The following is a 15,556-nucleotide window of genomic DNA, read 5'->3' on the forward strand; positions in this document are numbered from 1 at the left end:
GAATGGGTCAACCAGGAAATTAAAGAAGAATTAAAAAAATTCATGGAAACCAATGAAAATGAAAACACAACTGTTCAAAATCTTTGGGATACAGCAAAGGCAGTCCTGAGAGGAAAGTATATAGCAATACAAGCCTTTCTCAAGAAACAAGAAAGGTCTCAAATACACAACCTAACCCTACACCTAAAGGAGCTGGAGAAAGAACAGCAAAGAAAGCCTAAACCCAGCAGGAGAAGAGAAATCATAAAGATCAGAGCAGAAATCAATGAACTAGAAACCAAAAGAACAGTAGAACACATCAACGAAACTAGGAGCTGGTTCTTTGAAAGAATTAACAAGATTGATAAACCCCTGGCCAGACTGATCAAAAAGAAAAGAGAAATGACCCAAATCAACAAAATCATGAATGAAAGAGGAGAGATCACAAGCAACACCAAAGAAATACAAACAATTATAAGAACATATTATGAGCAACTCTATGCCAGCAAATTAGATAACCTGGAAGAAATGGGTGCATTCCTAGAGATGTATCAACTACCAAAATTGAACCAGGAAGAAATAGAAAACCTGAACAGACCTATAACCACTAAGGAAATTGAAACAGTCATCAAAAATCTCCCAAGAAACAAAAGCCCAGGGCGAGATGGCTTCCCAGGGGAATTCTATCAGACATTTCAAGAAGAATTAATACCTATTCTCCTGAAACTGTTCCAAAAAATAGAAATGGAAGGAAAAGTTCCAAACTCATTTTATGAGGCCAGCATTACCTTGATCCCAAAACCAGACAAAGATCCCATCAAAAAAGAGAATTACAGACCAATATCCTTGATGAACATGGATGCAAAAATTCTCACCAAAATACTAGCCAATAGGATCCAACAGTACATTAAAAGGATTATTCACCACGACCAAGTGGGATTTATTCCTGGGCTGCAAGGCTGGTTCAACATCCGCAAATCAATCAACGTGATACAATACATTAACAAAAGAAAGAACAAGAATCATATGATCCTCTCAATAGATGCAGAAAAAGCATTTGACAAAGTACAACATCCTTTCTTGATCAAAACTCTTCAGAGTATAGGGATAGAGGGTACATACCTCAATATCATAAAAGCCATCTACGAAAAACCTACAGCGAATATCATTCTCAATGGGGAAAGGCTGAGAGCTTTTCCCCTAAGGTCAGGAACGCGGCAGGGATGTCCACTCTCACCACTGCTATTCAACATAGTATTAGAAGTCCTAGCCACAGCAATCAGACAACAAAAAGAAATCAAAGGCATCCAAATCGGCAAAGAGGAAGTCAAACTCTCACTCTTTGCAGATGATATGATACTGTATGTGGAAAACCCAAAAGACTCCACCCCAAAACTGCTAGAACTCATACAGGAATTCAGTAAAGTAGCAGGATATAAAATCAATGCACAGAAATCAGTGGCATTCCTATACACCAACAACAAGACAGAAGAGAGACAAATCAAGGAGTCTATCCCATTTACATTGCACCCAAAACCATTAGATACCTAGGAATCAATCTAACCAAAGAGGCAAAGGATCTGTACTCAGAAAACTATAAAATACTCATGAAAGAAATTGAAGAAGACACAAAAAAATGGAAAAACGTTCCATGCTCATGGATTGGGAGAATCAACATTGTGAAGATGTCAATGCTACCTAGAGCAATCTACACATTCAATGCAATCCCCATCAAAATACCATCCACTTTTTTCAAAGAAATGGAACAAATAATCCTAAAATTTGTATGGAACCAGAAGAGACCCAGAATAGCCAGAGGAATACTGAAAAAGAAAAGCAAAGCTGGCGGCATCACAATTCCGGACTTCCAGCTCTATTACAAAGCTGTCATCATCAAGACAGTATGGTACTGGCACAGAAACAGACACATAGATCAATGGAACAGAATCGAGAGCCCAGAAATGGACCCTCAACTCTATGGTCAACTTATTTTTGACAAAGCAGGAAAGAATGTCCAATGGAAAAAAGACAGTCTCTTCAACAAATGGTGTTGGGAAAATTGGACAGCCACATGCAGAAGAATGAAACTGGACCATTTCCTTACACCACACACAAAAATAGACTCCAAATGGTTGAAAGACCTGAACGTGAGACAGGAGTCCATCCAAATCCTAAAGGAGAACACAGGTAGCAACCTTTTCGACCTTAGCCGCTGCAACTTCTTCCTAGAAACATCGCCAAAGGCACGGGAAGCCAGGGCAAAAATGAACTATTGGGATTTCATCAAGATAAAAAGCTTCTGCACAGCAAAAGAAACAGTCCACAAAACCAAAAGACAACCGACAGAATGGGAGAAAAGATTTGCAAATGACATATCAGAGAAAGGGCTAGTATCCAAAATCTATAAAGAACTTATCAAACTCAACACCCAAAGAACAAATAATCCAATCAAGAAATGGGCAGAAGACATGAACAGACATTTCTCCAAAGAAGACATCCAAATGGCCAACAGGCACATGAAAAAGTGCTCAACATCGCTTGGCATCAGGGAAATCCAAATCAAAACCTCAATGAGATACCACCTCACACCCGTCAGAATGGCTAAAATTAACAAGTCAGGGAACGACAGATGTTGGCGGGGATGTGGAGAAAGGGGAACCCTCCTACACTGTTGGTGGGAATGCAAGCTGGTGCAACCCCTCTGGAAAACAGTATGGAGGTTCCTCAAACAGTTGAAATTAGAGCTACCGTTCGATCCAGCAATTGCACTACTGGGTATTTACCACAAAGATACAAATGTAGGGACCCGAAGGGGTACGTGTACCCCAATGTTTATAGCAGCAATGTCCACCATAGCCAAACTGTGGAAAGAGCCAAGATGCCCATCGACAGATGAATGGATAAAGAAGAGGTGGTATATATACACAATGGAATATTATGCAGCCATCAAAAGGAATGAGATCTTGCCATTTGCAACGACGTGGATGGAACTGGAGGGTGTTATGCTGAGTGAAATAAGTCAATCAGAGAAAGACATGTATCACATGACCTCACTGATATGAGGAATTCTTAATCTCAGGAAAGAAACTGAGTGTTACTGGAGTGGTTGGGGGTGGGAGGGATGGGGTGGCTGGGTGATAGATATTGGGGAGGGTATGTGCTACAGTGAGCACTGTGAATTGTGCAAGACTGTTGAATCACAGATCTGTACTTCTGAAACAAATAATGCAACATATTTTAAGAAAAAAGAAAAAGAAGAAGATAACAGGAGAGGAAGAAAAGGGGAGTATGTCAGAGGGGGAGACGAACCATGAGAGATGATGGACTCTGAAAAACAAACTGAGGGTTCTAGAGGGGAGGGGGGTAAGGGGATGGGTTAGCCTGGTGATGGGTATTGAGGAGGGCACGTTCTGCATGGAGCACTGGGTGTTATGAACAAACAATGAATCATGGAACACTGCACCAAAAACTAATGATGTAATATATGGTGATTAACATAACAATAAAAAAATTAAAAAAAAAAAAAAAGATGAATGATTGTGGGCAAGTTCCTCAGCCTCCCTGAGCCTCAGTTGCTCTCTGTAAAATGAGGATTATTATACCCACCTATTAAGTTGCTGGGAGGATTAAAAATTTTTAAGTGACATTATTTACATATATTATGTAAAGTGTTTTTGCCAAGTTCCAGACAAGGTAAACACTCAATAAATGGTACCTTTTGCTTTAAAAAAAAAAAAAAAAAATTAAAAAAAAAAAAAAAGAAGAAACATCTGAGGGGCAACTGAGTAGTTCAGTGTGTTGAGCATCTGTCTTCAGCTCAGGTCATGATCCCAGGGTCAGGGATCCAGTCCCACTTCAGGCTCCTTGCTCAGTGGGGAGCCTGCTTCTCCCTCTGCCTGCTGCTCCCCCTGCTTTTATTCTCTCTCTCACACACACACATACACACACACAAATAAATAATAAATACATACATACATACATACATACATAAAAAGATCTTTGAAAAGAAAAAAGAAGAAGAGACACCTGAGGGTTTTCCTTTTTTCACTTTATACTTGAGAAGGGAGAAAAGGCCATGGGAGCACACAGTGAGAAGGTAGCCAGGAAGAGTTACATCCTTTGGGTTACATCCTTTTCTGAAACCTCTCCTTCCTACAAAGACTCTTCCACATGCTGAACATATATGAGCTGGAAAACCCACCTCATCAGACTCTTCCACATGCTGAACATCTATGAGCTGAAACAACCCCCCAGTCTATGATATTTTCTTATGGGAATCTAAGCCAATACACAGGTCTTTGGGATTCTCTGACATGGGAATCAAGTCTGCCTTATTCATTTCCATTTCTATCAATGTAGCATCATGACTTAAAGAGTAATGTTTATCAAATATTTGGAAAGTACCTGAATAAATTGGTGTGGATGAAGAGCTCCCCAGAATATACTAGGGTACAGGTCAGCAACCTACAGCTCATGGGCCAAATCTGGCTCACTACCTGGTTTTGTACAGCCCACAAGGTAAGAATAGTCTTTACATTTTTAAACAGGTGAAAAATATCAAAAGAAGAATATTTTGTGTCATGTGAACATCACATGTAATTCAAATTAAGTGTCCAAAAATAAAGTTTTATTAAAACACAGTCATGATCATTCATTATAGAGGATTTCATGGTACAATGGCAGACTTAAATTGTTGCTATAGATTCTAGCCATGATGGTCAATTTTGTTTGTCCTCTTTACTGGGCCAGAGGATGCCAGATAGCTGGTTAAACATAAATTCTGGGTGAATCTGTAAGGGTGTTTCCAGAAGGGGTTAGCATTTGAGTTGGACTGGGTAACACAGAAGGCCCTCTCCAATATGGAGGGGCATCGTCCAGTCCCTTGAGAGCCTGAATAAAATAAAAAGAGGGGAGGAAGATTGAATTAACTCAGCCTGATGGTTTGACAGGAACATCCATCTTCTACAATCAACATACCTAGTTCTCAGGCCTTCAGACCCAGAATGGAATATACGCCACCAGCTTTTGGTATCCCAGACCTTCAACCTACACCACCATTTTTCTGGGTCTCCAGCTAGCAGACAGCAGATTATGGGACTTAGCTCCATAATCATGTGAGTCCATACCTCATTATAAATCACTTCATAAAAATGTGTGTGTGTGTGTGTGTGTGTGTGTGTGTGTGTGTGTGTGTGTGTCCTGTTGGTTCTATTTCTCTGGACAACCCTGACTAATACAGTGGTCCACAAAAACTAAAACAGACATATCATGATCTGAGTTTCCAAACTATCTGTATCATCACACGATGAGACAAGATGGTGTCTGTGAAATGGATTATACTTCAATTGTCCAGCAATAGAGATGTAATTTATAGAAATCTTTCAGCCTCTGAGTCAACTCTGGGTGCAAAAATCACTTTATTGCCCCCTTAAATCTCCATGTGGGCAAAACCTGTGTCTCTCTTGGTCTCTGCCTTAGACCTAATGAGAAATCAATATATTTGAATGAATGAATAATTAACTGCACAGAAAACAGAACAAAGAAATTTCAAAATCCATACTATGGTGTGAACTTTTCCATTCTTATGGATGCTTTTGGTAGTAAAATCCAATGAGGTGGGTTTTCCAGCTCATAGATGTTCAGCATGTGGAAGAGTCTTTGTAGGAAGGAGAGGTTTCAGAAAAGGATGTAACACAAAGTGACCAAGAAATTGGGCCACACCTGGCCCTTTATATGTGGAAAGTTTGCTTAGCACACTGAAAGACACAGAAAAATTCCAGATTATGCAGGTCTTGTTATTGACATGGTGAATTTCTTGAAACACACACAACAGTCTTGTTTATCCTCTCATTTGCTCAGAGAATAACAGTTCCAATTTTCCATGGGATAAGTGGATATAACTCAAGATATTTTTTAATTAACCTAGAAAAAATAATATTTAGAAATGTTATAAAAGACTACAGAAAGATAATTCTAAAGATTCCTTTGGGGCATCTGGGTGACTTAGTCAGTTACAGGTCTGACCCCTGGTTTGATTTCAGGTTATGATGAGGGTTGTGAGATCAAGCCCCATGTTGGGCTCCATGCTAAGCGCAGAGTCTGCTTGAGATTTTTCTCTCCCTCCCCCTCTGCCCCTCCCACTCATTCTCTCTCTCCCTCTAAATTAATAAATAAATATTTTTAAAGAAATTTAATTAATCCTTCAATCACAAAATTTCCTTGCCAGGTAAATAGGTCTGAGGAAGAGCAAAAGGCTATACACTATTATATTTGGTGAGACCCTGGTCATCCCAGAAGTCCCATCTCCCTACAAATCTTAACCCCCAAGTTACAGAAGATAAGACCAATGAAATGGGCTACAGGAAAAAAAAAAAAAAAACAATCTGTCTCTTTCAAGATGTATGTCCTGATCCCTCTGCTTCAAGGTTTGTGAAATTCTGGTTTACAGGTAAAGAAATAAAAGAGGGAAGGTGGGAAATTAACACAAGTTTGGAAATGTTATGTGTTGTCAATCACCTAAGATCTAAAGGAAAAAAAGAGTGAATTCTCCTTTTTTTCTCCCTTATCCTTTCCATTATCAATATGAGTTATTTGTTCCTGGGGCTATAGCAAGCTTAGTGTGATTTCTGCTGTTTGAGTTAGGCAACTTCACATGCTTATCTCTACACAATAAGGTTATAAAAATGGTGCTTTGTGAAATTATTCAGAACTGAATGCAAGAGCAAATATTGTGGTTTTCTTGAACAAGGCTTCAGGAAGCCACAGAAGAGATGCCAAGATGAGGGGGAGACGTTCCTATATCTTTAAACATGAGAGGCACCAAATTTTAAGAGACAAGAGAAGATAGAACTACATTAAGGAATGGATTTGCTTGGTCCTTTGCTCACAGACAGTAGAAAGAGCTGATCAGATGACTTACATTTTACACACCTTCCTTGGCTATCTGATGCTATTTTTCTCACAGAAAGTATGTTTCTTTACTGTGCAGATCATCTCAGGGGAGGGGGGGTGATATTTACTCAAACACTATAACACCAGGCAGATTTTCATGGTTCTACAATAAGCAAACCAAAACTACATACAGTAGACAGAGTAATGATTCTCCCAAAGATGCCCACATTCTCCTCTCTGAATCCTGTGAATATGTCACTCCACATGGGGAAAAAAATGGACTTTTGAGCTAAAATTAAGTTACGTATCTTAGATGGGAAGTGAGGCAGTGTAATGACTAAGGTCTTTTTAAAAGAAAGAGGGAGGAAGCAGAGTCGAAGACAGGAAGAAATACAACTGACAAAAGCAGGGGAGAGTGAGTGAGAGCGAGAGAGTTTTGAAGATACTGCAGTGCAGGCTTTCAAAGGTGAATGGAGCAAGGGGACACTATTTAAGGAAAGCAGGCAGGTTCTAGGTGCTGGAAAAGGTGAGAAATTAAAAACTCTCCTAGAGTCTCCAGAAGGAACTCAGCTCTGCTGACCCCTTGATTTTACTCCTATAAGACCCATTTGAAACTTCGAACTTCTAGACCTGTAAGATATATGTTTGTGCATTTTTTTTAAATTTACTTACTTTCTTATTATGTTCAGTTAGCCAACATATAATACATCATTAGTTTTTGATGTAGTGTTCAGTGATTCATTAGTTGCATATAACTCTGGGAAAGAGTATGGAGGGTCCTCAAGACATTAAAAATACAGGTACCCTAAGACCCAGCAATTGCACTACTAGGTATATGCCCCAAAGATACAGATGTAGTGAAAAAAAGGGGCACATGCACCCCAAAGTTCATAGCAGCAAAGATTTACTTATTTAATTGAGCAAGAGGGAAAGAGAGAACGAGAGAGTGCAGGGGGGTGGGGAGAGGGAGAGAAGAGAGAATCTCAAGCAGACTTGACACTGAGCCTGGAGCCCACTGCAAGGCTGGATCTCAGGACCCTGAGATCATGACTTGAGCAGAAATCAAGAGTCAGACACTTAACGAACCAAGCCACCCAGGCACCCCTAATATTTGTGTTGTTCTTAGCAATAAGTCTGTGAAAACTTGTAACAACAGCAAAAGGAAATTAATACAATTGAAGTGTATATGTGGAAATAATCTGTTTTCTGGGATTCTGGAGTGAGGGAAGCTCACATCCTATTCAGGGACTACTAGGGAAAAGCTCCAAGGGATGACGATATGGCCTTGCTGAGGCTGAGCTAACTAAAGAACACAGAGGTTAAGTACTGTTAGCATTCCCTAAACAGAAAGGTATGAACTATTTATTACATTCTTCCTGAATAATGCAAGCCCCAAGTGGGACAGGGCTGTGATATAGCCAGAATGAACATCTCTGATATGTGGGACCCTTCCCTTGTGTGGTGGCATCAGCTGTACCAAGGGATGCTGCATTAGCTCCTGCTTGGTTACATTCCCCATCCTTGGCTGATTCAACATCTACAATGTGTGTGGGAGATGTTCAGCCCCCTCCCACCAATATCTGAGCCACCTGAAAGCCTACACACAGAAGCAAATAATTAGTTCCAATTGAGCAAATTTAAGAAAACTGTCTTATGCAGGGAAAAGAGGAAGGAGGCAGTGGAAGATTTAAGATGCTTCGCAATTTGACCCAGTTCACATAGCAAGCGTGTGAGAGAGGTGGTATTTCATTCCAGACCTGCTTCAGTCTGGGAACTAAGGTCTACATGATGTTCATGGATCATAAGGAAATATTTGGGTCTTACTCAGTAGACATGATGGTCAATAATGAAACAATGGGGCAGAGAATTATCTTGATATTCCCAGGAGAAAGTGACATCATAAACTAATCACTTCTTTACTCTACTGTTTTAATACCCTCCTGGTCAGGCAATTCATTCACTCATTTATTCATTCACTTGTTTGCTCACTAGATAATTATCGAGCACTTGGAAAGTTGGAAAGAGATTGGTGAGGAAGACTGTTCCTGCACCTTCTGCAAATGCAGTTTATTCATTTAATTTAATCAGTCATGTAGCAATTATATATTGAGCATTTCTATGTGCCTAGCCCTGTGTGAAATGCTGGGGATACATTAGAAGGAAAAACCAACATAGCACTGTCAGGGCTGAAATCCAGACAGAAGACAGACATTAATGGAACAGTGAAAACCAAGAGTAAATGACTTCGACAACTGCTCTGCAGGAAAGGCACAGGGGCTATCAGAGTGAAAAACAAGAGAATCTGACCTAATCAAGGCAGGAAGAGAAGGCTTCTTGGAGGAATGGACACATGAACTGAGATCTGACGGCTCACCTAGTTTTGAGTCAAGGAAAACAAAAGAGTGTTTCAAGGAGAGGGAGTAGAGGGAGGATGTGCAAAGTCTTTGTTCCAAAGAGACACAGTGAATTTAAAAAACTGAAAGAAATCTGATGTGGCCAAAATAATGGTGAGTTTATGGTGGATGAAGCTGGAGAGGAAAGCAGGAGACAACCCAAGCAAATACTCATTGATTTATGGATTTGGGGTTTAATCCTACATGTAATGAGTTTAACAAAGGAGTGACATTATTTTATTTATGTTTTGAAAAGGTCCCTCTGAATTGTGTGTAGAAGATGCAAGAGAAGCTGACAAGAGTAGAAAGGGGTGGTAAATTAGGATACAGCAGTTGCTCAGCCAAGCGAAGATGGCAGCCTGCTAAGGAGGAGTGATGAAGATTGAGCCAGCAGGACATACTGGGGACATACTGAGAAGATAAAAACAACAAAGATTGGAAAACGGATAGCTTGTGGTGGGAAATAAAATCATTGTTGAGAGTAACTTTTATGATCCAAATTTGTGCCACAGGATGATGCAGTATCATCCAGAGAGAGAAAAATGTCATGAGAAAGGATTAAATTGGGGTAAAGACTGCAAGTCTTCTACTGGAAGCCTGAGCTAAAGGTGTCTTCAAGACATAAGAAATAAGAAGCTGAAAATACTCATCTAGACTTCAGAGATCAGAGCAAGAGAAATATACATAGCCATCATTTGTGTCCAGTGGTAACTATCTAAAGAATAGATGCTTTGTCTAGGAGGAAAGATTTAGCCAGGACTGAAGTTATTCCGGAACTGATCCATTAGATTAAGCAATGAAGGAAACAAAGAGAGAAATCTAGAGAGAATGGAAGAAAGAAATAGAAGCATGTCTGAGTAGAATCTACACAGAATAAGGATGGAGTGTTTCATGAGAAAGGATGAACAGTTAGAAGTTGCTGAGAAAACTTTTAGGGACATGGAGATCACTGTAGGTCTAAGAGATGATTGTTTGGGTGGCATGATGGGGGAAAGAAACCCTATTTGCAAGAGCTGGGAGAGGAGGGAGTAAGATTAAGGCAAGGAAATGGAGACAGAGAGGTCAACTTTTGGCTGGTAGCTAAAACGGGGGCAAGTAGTACATGTTTTTAAGATAGAAGAGAACCAAACATATTTCCATGACTATGGGAGGAATATTGTTGAGATTGTGCCTTAGGGAAGTGGAAAGAGAGGAGAATGCGTGAACAGTAATTTAAAGATAATTGATAATGTATGAAGGATGGGATCCAAAGAGCACGTGGAAGCACCATCTTCATAGAGGAGGCCAAAAGTTAATAATTAACAGCTAAATTATTAACATTACATTAATAGGTAAAGAGTCAAAAAGCAAACCAAGTGTGAGCCACCCTAGGGCATCATCTACTGCACACTAAAGTTGTTCAGTGTGATAAGTATATGGTACTCAAGCAGATCACTTAGTGAAGCGCTCTGGGAGCAATGCGTGATCTTACCATGCTGGATTTGGAGGCATCAGACATGGCCTTGCTGGACAGTGTGTATTTCTCAGACTCAGCTCTTGTTTTCCTGATCCCTTTGAACCATTTCTTATATTGTTCCCGGACCTGCAGAGGCAATGCATGGTTGGGTCAGCTCACTGAAGGGAGTGAAGATGGGAGGAGTACTGGGTAGGAGCTGGGCAGTGGTACCTGCTGGCTGAGGAGGCAGTACACCAAGAAGATGAAGACGCCCTGCAGGCTGTTGATGATGGTGAAGAGGTAAGCCATGACATGGGCAGCTGGACCCACCTGCAGGATGCCCAGGCACCAGGTGCAGGCCAAAATGAAAAGTTGAGCTGTGGCCTTAAATGTCAGCATCCTGGGTTGGACAAGAAAGGAGGTTCATGATGCACCCGGGGCAACACAATGACAAACATTCTCCTCTCTGCCCTATGGATTCTCCTTTCTTCCCCTTTTGGTGATGAGTTCTCAGACTAACTTGTGATCAGCTTTGATCTTTATTGTCAATGATTCCTTACAGAAAAAATGCCATGAGGGACCAGGGTGGTGTTTTGATTTGGATTGAGGAGGATAGGGATACTTCATAATGTAAGTTTCAAAAATTTTATGATTCTCCATGGAGATCTTGAATTTTATTCATTCAACACTACTGAGAAGGCATTTTGCATCCAGCTCTGTGCTGGGACCTGGGATTTAAAAAACAACAATGGCAAGATTTCTATTTTCTTTTCTTTTCTTTTTTTTTTTTTTTGAGAAACCGTCTTTATTTTCTTTGTTATTATGTTATGTCACCATACAGTACATCATTAGTTTATTTTTATTTAAATTCAATTAGCGAAGGGAGATTCCTACTTTCATTTAGAATGGATAATAATAGGAACATGGAAGAGAAAGCAAAAATTTGCACCAAGGTTGCTGGAACAAAGGACTACCCAAGCCTCCCAGAAGATTTGACGTTGACTACCATTTTCTCCACAGAGAGGAATGAAAGAGGGGTCAGAAGGAGCCTGAACTAGGGTGGGGTGTGGAAATGTAGGGTGGGTTGTGAGAGCAATCACAGGTTTTTCTAAGTGCTTCTTAGGAACATAAATATTCTCTGTACATTTGTCATAAGATTGCTGGCAAAAGTCCAAAGAACATTTATTAACCAATGCCAATCCTTCCTGTTGCTGAGAGAGTTACAAAAGAGGGTTAGAAATAGATAGAACAGGGACGCTTCAGTGGCTTAGTCGGTTAAGCATCCGAATCTTGATTTCAGCTCAGGTCATGATCCCAGGGTCGTGGGATAGAGCCCCATGTTGGGCTCCACACTGAGCGTAGAGCCTGCTTAAGAATCTCTCTATCCTTCCCCCCAGCCATCTCCTCCCTCCCCCACACTCTCACTGTCTTTCTGGAAAAAAAATGAATAGACAGAACATTTTGGCCAGGGTGTCATCAGCACACCACTGAATCTGAGCCAGCTGCCATAGAAGGGTAGCTGCATCTCTCTCTGCTCTAGGTCCCCTTAGCAGACCCCAAGAAGAAGCATCAGGGACTGCTGAGGCACATGGCTTTGTCCTTAGGACCACACATGTCTGTGGGGTTGTCACTCTCTTCTCAAGCTTACCTTGTGTTCTGGAGGGTGGATACATCACTGTTGAGGGAAGACAGTTTGCTTTTCAAAATCCGGAGGGTCATCAGAACGAAAGTTAAATTGACCTTCAAGAAACCACAGAAGATTTATTGAATAAAATTTCAATCTGTGATCTGTGTCCTAGCCTCTCCAACCTCAACTCCACATTTAAGTCATTTTCATATCAAGTAACAGTGTTAGAATTTGTAGTTTGAGGAGTAGTCTTAGAAAACCAAACAATGCCATGACAATCCAGGGACATGCCTGCCCCTGTCACACATACACACCCCCCTTTAAATTCTGCTCTTCTAATGGCCCCCAGCTAAGCATTGGGGATGCTGTGATATCATCGCTCACAGAGAAGATGGTGCAGACTGGCCCAAGGAAGCTCCATATAAATCTCTTTTCTGGGTCGAGCCAGCAGCTGAGCAAGAGAGAGTAAAAAATGCATTAGTCCTTGGGAATATAGAACTATTATATAAATTCATTCATTCATTCATTCATTCATCAACAAATATTGAGTGACTCTTTTGTGACAGGCTCTGTCATTATCTCCGAAGGTACAGTGGTAAAGAAAGTAAACATGGTCTTAAAACCCACAAATCTCACATGGAGAGGAGACACACAATTAGACATTCTGTAACAATACAACAAAGTGTGAGGTTGTAAGAATGTATCATTGGATGTCATGCTTAGTTTGGAGTCTGAGGGATTAGGATGGGTAAGGAAGATTCCTTAAAGAAATTATATTTTTAGCTGAGATATTGACATTGGATGATGTTATGGAGATAAACAGTGTTGAAACAAAGAAGGCCACAAACGTGTTAACAGATTTTGAGAGTCCTGTGAGCCTAACATGCTTTTAGGGGCCTTTCTTGCACTCTTCCACTGAATTTGTTTCCATCAGTTGCCAAACCCATCAACTTAGATTTAAATGTTTTCATGGCTTTATTGAGATATATTTTGCAGACCATAAAATTCACCCATTTAAACTATACAGTTCAGTGATACTCACTTTTTTTATTGTGGTATGTTAGTCACCATACAGTACATCATTAGTTTTTGATGTAGCGTTCCATGATTCAGTGTTTGCGTATAACACCCAGTGCTCCCTGCCATATGTGCAGGAGCATGTTGTGCTTAGGAGTGCACGTCCTGGGAACTGACTTCCTGAATGGAGGAGTAAGGACCTTGGTGAACTTGCTCTCCTTCTAAAACAACAAAATACACACAGAACAATGAAAACCAACCATTTTGAAACTCTGGCATATACCCAAAACCACAGAACAAATTGAAAATAGTCTATCCAAGAGAAACTACTGAACCTCATTAAGACTGGGGAGAAAGGAGTCTGGGATGGTTTAACTTGGAACTTAGTGGTGCGGCAGCCAAAAGTGGAGAGCACTGAAGACAATGGAGAGATCTGAATATTATTGGAGCTCCATTAAAAGCACCATCATCATCCCCAAAACACAACCAATATTTTATTCTTACTCTGTAGTTCCCTAACTCTTTATCCTCTAAATTTGGTGGCTATTTGATTTCACCGAGAACTCATGGGGGAGAGGGGAGCCTACTCTAGGACACTACCAATACAAGAGAAAACTACTGTCACATCATCTGCTGTCTAGGTCTATGATGTCAGGTGCGATCAACAAGAACTTGTCCAGCAATTTAAAAGGAAATACTGGAGAACCAAAGGACCATAACAAATTATGGAAAACCTCTGAAACATTCCTCTAAGTCTTAGGATGCATGAGGATATCCTCACACAAAAAAGGCATGGGGATGCACCCCAATGCTTATAGTAACAATGTCCACAAACCCAACCTATGGAAAGAGCCCAGATGTCCATGGACAGATGAATGGATAAAGAAGATGTGGCATATACATACAATGGAATATTACTCAGCCATCAAAAGGAATGAAAGCTTGCCATTTACAACGACATGGGTGGAAATAGAGGTTATTATCCTAAGTGCATTAAGTCAGTCAGAGAAAGACAAATCTCAGATGATTTCACTCACATGTGGAATTTAAGGTGAACATTGGGGGAGGGAAGGAAAAACAAAATAACATAAAATCAGAGTGGAGACAAACCATAAGAGACTCTTAACTGCGGGTTACTGGCAGGGAGGTGGGTGGGGGGATGGGGTAAGTGGGTGATGGTCATTAAGGACCACATTTGAGGGGGTGGAGCAAGATGATGGAGTAGGAAACCTGGATTTGGTCTGGTCCCAAGAATTCAGCTAGATAGGGATCAAACCATTCTGAACACCGACGAACTCAACAGGAGATCGAAGAAAAGAATAGCAACAACTCTCTGAACAGAAAAGCGACCACTTTCTGGAAGGTAGGATGTGTGGAGAAGTGAATTCGAGGCGATATTCAGGAGGATAGATGGTGGGGGAGGGGGCCTCCATCAGGTGCTCCTGGCAAGTGATAGAGAAGTGGAGCACAAAATCAGAACTTTATAAGTCTGCTTCGCTGAGGGCCGTCACTGCATTGGCTAAGCAGGGAGTGGAAGCCTCACTGGGACACTGTGGTCTCAGGACCCTCAGGGTCACAGAAAGACCGGGGGTGCCTGAGAGCAGCAGAGCTCCCAGGGATTGGAGCAGGGAAGCTGGCTGCAGAGACGGAGCCAGGGAGTGGGCTTGCAACTTGGGGTTGCCATAAACCATGATCCGCAGCACAGTTGGGCCACTGCTCCTCCAGCAGGGACACAACAAGCGGCAGAGCTGGGGAGACTCCCCTTCCTCCCCTGGGAGGAGCGGCGCGGGAGCGCACTGCAGGGATCTGCTGGGTTTGGAGACTCCACGTGGGGTCGTGTGCCAGAGATAGAAACTCTCGGTCACAGGCTGGGTGAGCACAGAGTGCAGCCAGAAAGCGGGGAGACAGGAGTGACTGACTGCTTTTCTCTGGGGGCACACTGAGGAGCCAGGCCCCAAGTCCTCGGCTTCTCCGGGGTGGAGACTGGGAGGCTGCCATTTTCACTCTCGTCCTCCAAAGCTGTACAGAAAGCTTGCAGGGAACAAAAGCTCCTGAGAGCAAACCCGAGCAGATTCCTTAGCCGGGACCAGCAAGGGTAGGGCAATTCCACCTCCGGCAAAGACATTTGGGAACCACGGCAACAGGCCCCTCCCCCAGAAGATCAGCAAGAACTGCCAGCCAAGACCAAGTTTATCGATCAATGAGAATGGCAGA

This window comes from Eumetopias jubatus, unplaced genomic scaffold, assembly GCF_037043125.1.
Source record: "Eumetopias jubatus isolate StellerSeaLion01/CBP00866 unplaced genomic scaffold, mEumJub1_p1.0 scaffold_1, whole genome shotgun sequence".
Lineage (NCBI taxonomy): Eukaryota > Metazoa > Chordata > Mammalia > Carnivora > Otariidae > Eumetopias > Eumetopias jubatus.